The following is a 4326-nucleotide window of genomic DNA, read 5'->3' as shown; positions in this document are numbered from 1 at the left end:
CCTCACCCGGTTCTGGATGCGGCTCAGCGGAACAAACCTCCCCGCCCCCGGCCCACCCCCCTTCGGCAACACGCGCAACTACGCTCGGTCCAGTGCCCGCATTAGCGCTGGTGAGGAGGCGGAGGCGGCGGCGCGGCCCGACCCGGCAGGCCCTGCCCGCTGCGCCCTCACTGGCGGCCGGGAAGGGCGGGCTGGGCGCCTCGGGGACGCCCACTGGCTGCGTCCGCCTTCCTTCAGGACCCCCTCCTTGAGGGGGTGGTCCGATGCCCTGTCCGTCAGCCGTAGGCCACACCCCCGCGCCTCCATTGCACTCCCCGCCTTTTCCGCCTGGATCCCCGACCGGCGCGTCGCAGTGTAGATACAGTCTGGTGCTAGCTGCAGTGGCCAATGGTTGTTGGGCCGCAGCGGCCCGAAGACCTGAGCTGGGCCACTTGCCCTCGCAGCGGCTGCTAGCGCCGCGGCCTCGATGTCCCATTCGCCCTCCCTGTCCAGTGTCTGGGAGCCCCGGGAGACCTGGGCGGGCAGGGGTTTGGAAAGCCGGCAGCGGGGACCCGCGCCCTCCGAAGGCTGGAAGCGCTTCCCTTCCCCTCAGCCCCGTGGGGAGGCGTCTCCCGCTCCCGTCATGGCTGCTGGAGGAGACGACGTCCTCCATCTTGTCGGGGCCGCGGGTGGAACTGGGGACAACTCCGACTGGTCCCAGGAAGCCGGGGCTGGGCCCCGCGGCGGAGACGGCGCCTGATGCCGGCTCCGCACCTGGGCCCGGCCTCAACTAGAGAAAGCCCCCACGCACCAGGAAGACCCAATGCAACCATATAAATAAAATTTTAAAAAAGAAGATCAACAAGAACATAGTTGAACTCAACACCATCACTCAACTGTATATAATGACATCAAAAGTCTTATCCAATATATGGTAGAATATATATTCTTCTCAAGCTCACATGGATCATTCACCAGGACGGTTCTAGGTTCTCAAACACACCTTAACAAAATTAAAAGGACAGAAATTCTACAGTGACTGATCTTTGACCATGATAGAATTAACCTAGAATTAAATAACAGATAGCTGGAAAATCTCAATAAATGAAGACTAAACAACACAGTTGAGCAAGCTCTGGGGAGTTGGTGATGGACAGAGAAGCCTGGCCTGCTGTAGTCCATGGGGTCCGGTCGTAGAGTCGGACACGACTGAGCGACTGAACTGAAACAACACAGTTTTAAATAACACAAGTCAAAGAAGAAGTCTCAAACTGAAAAATACTTTGAAATAGATGAAAATGAAAATACAATTTATCAAAATTTGTGGGATACAGTGAAAGTAGTACTTAGAGGGAAATTTACAGCACTGACTTCATTGACTGGAAAAGAAGACCTAACATTAATTAGTCAGCTGAGTTTCCACCTAAGGAAACAAGAAAAAGAAAAGCAAATTAAATACAGAGTAAGCATAAAAAGGGAAATAATAAGACTCAGAGCAGAAATTAAATTGAAAACAAGATGTCAATAAACAAAAATCAATGAAATTAAAAGCTGTTTCTTTGAAATTTCAACCAAATTAATAAGCCTTTAATTAATAAGCCTCTAAACAGGCAAACGGAGAAGGCAATGGCACCCCACTCCAGTACTCCTGCCTGGAAAATCCCACGGGCAGAGGAGCCTGGTAGGCTGCAGTCCATGGGGTCGCTAAGAGTCAGACAGGACTGAAGTGACTTAGCAGCAGCAACAGCAAACAGGCAAACTAAGAAAAAAAGAAGACACATTGGACTTCCCTAATGGTCAGTGGCTAAGAGGCCAAGCTCCCAATGCAGGGGGCCAGGGTTCCATACCTGGTCAAGGAACTAGATACCACATGTCTCGACTAAGAGTCGGTATGCCACAACTAAAAGACCCCACGAGGGTCAAATGAAGACCCTGTGGACCACAACAGACATCAAAGGTCCCACGTGCTGCAACTAAGACCTAGTGCAGCTGAATGAATAAATGTCTTGAAAAAGAGAGAGAGCACAAGAGAGCAGACACAAATTATTAATATCAGAAATGAAAAAAGGGGGAAGGGCTTCCTTGGTGGTCCAGTGATTAAGAATCTGCCTTGTAATGCAAGGGGCTCCAGTTCAATCCCTGGTCCTGGAAGCTCCCACAGGCTACAGAACAACTAAGCCCATGTGTCACAACTACTGAGCACCAGCACCTAGAGCCCTTGCTCTGCAACAATAAAAGCCACTGCAGTGAGAAGCCCACACACCTCAACATGGAGTAGGCCCTGCTCTCTGCAACTAGAGAAAGCCCCGAATACAGCAACAAAAACCCAGCAATGAAGACCTAGCACAAAAATAAATAAATACATATTTTTTAAAAATAAATGAAACAAGCTGCTGGCCCCGGCTAGGTTCCCGAGTGTCTCTTCATCTCGGTCAAAGTTCTACATTCAGGAACCGCCACATGGCAGTCCTAACTGGCTGAAAGTTGGCTTGACCTTGGGCACCTCCGTTTTTTTGTGGATCTATCTCATCAAACAACATAACGAAGATGTTTTAGAGTATAAAAGAAGAAATGGGTTGGAATAAACTTTTGAAATACTAAAACAGTGTGTTCCGTAAAGTGATTATAGCAGTTCCTCTGGATTCACGAATCTGTTGAGTTGTAAACGTGAGAGAAAGAATTACGTGTGAATATATGTCAAGTCAGCATTTGTGTTTTACATGATTAAATTAAAAATACTTCTGTATTCTTCAAAAAAAAAATAAATAAATGAAACAGGGAACATTACTGAAGATCCCCGGACATTAAAAGGATAATGAGAAATAGTATGAACAACACTATGCCCACAAATTTGGGCATAACTTACTGGAAATACACCAATTCTATTTCCAGTAGAAAGATACAATCTGCCTAAACTCACATGAGAATAAATGGACAATTTGAAAACTATGTAATTTTTAAAAAACTTTTAACAAAAAGTTTTTTAAAAGTACACGTGAGCCAGCTTTAATGGGTCTCACTAGCTATAAGAGACTGAATAACATCCTCCAAAGATACCCAATTCCTGCAATCTGTAAATGTTTCTTTATATGGCAAAGGTTTGCAAATGTGACTAAGTTAAGGATCTAGAATTAGGGAGATCATGGGAGCATAAGTGTGGGTCCTAAATGCAGCCACATATATCCTTATAAGAGGGATTTTTGTAAGATCTGACACACAGAATAAAGCGATGTGACCATAGAGGTACATGTTGGAATTATATGACTTCAATTTAAGGCAAGCAGTAGCCACCAGAAGATGGAAATGGTAAGGAGTACATTTTTTGCTAGACCCTCCAGAGGAAATCCAGACCCACCAACACCTTGCTTTGAGCCCAGTTAAACTGATTTTGGACTTCTGTTGCCCAAAACTATGAAATTACATATTTTTTCATTTTAAAAAATGCAGTGATTATTCCCCCATTTCTGTGGGTTATAAACCCAGGGCTTAGCTGAGTCCTCTGTTTCAGGGTCTCATGAGGCTGCAACTGAGGCATCGGCCTGACGACTGCATCCTCACATGTAGGCCTGACAGGAAAGATGCCACTTCCAAGGTCAGTAAGGCATTTAACGAAATAATTTCTCTAAGGCTGTCTGACTAAGGGCCATAGTTTTTTTCGCTGGCTGTCAGCTAGAAGCTGTCTGGAAACTCTGGAGGTTGCCCACAAGCTCTGGGTATGTGGGTTCTTCCCAGATCAGTGCTCTTATCACTGAGCCAGAGAGGAGAATCTCTCTCTCTTCAGTCTAAGAGGGGTCCTTACATGATGCAACTTGATCAAGAGGGTGACATCCAACACCCATGTGTGCCTGGTGAGGATCCAATCACTAAAATCGTTTCCCACTAAAAACCCAGGCTCCTTGGAGAAATGACTGCATCAGGTGGGGGGCAGGACATGTGTCAGATGATCCTGAAACATCATGTCATAACAGAGACCAAGGAAACCAGAAGGATAACTCAAATCACAGTGAAAGGGCTTAGGAGCAAAGCTGAAATGACCAGAGTGACAGATATGACCATTAATAAATGATAACTACAGAAGAATAAAACTATCCTATATGTTTCAGTCCCTGAGTTAATAATGTGCTTATTCTAATAAAATAATCTCTTTGAAGGATAACTGTAAAACAACTCATGATCTTGAAAACTAGCAACTAAAGTAGTCAAGATTTATTTTGCTATAGAAACTGTATCTCAGAATAAGGAAATTACAAACACAAGGATCCTCTCTAAATATTCCAACTAATCAAATATTTTAACACCTATAACCTGTAACAGATGTGTTGTGAATGCAGGTCTGGCCTTTGCCCT

The sequence above is a fragment of the Bos indicus genome, chromosome 12 (genome assembly GCF_029378745.1).
Source record: "Bos indicus isolate NIAB-ARS_2022 breed Sahiwal x Tharparkar chromosome 12, NIAB-ARS_B.indTharparkar_mat_pri_1.0, whole genome shotgun sequence".
NCBI classification, from domain to species: Eukaryota; Metazoa; Chordata; class Mammalia; order Artiodactyla; family Bovidae; genus Bos; species Bos indicus.
The sequence above is the reverse complement of the archived record's forward strand: the minus strand, read 5'-3'. Positions refer to the sequence as shown.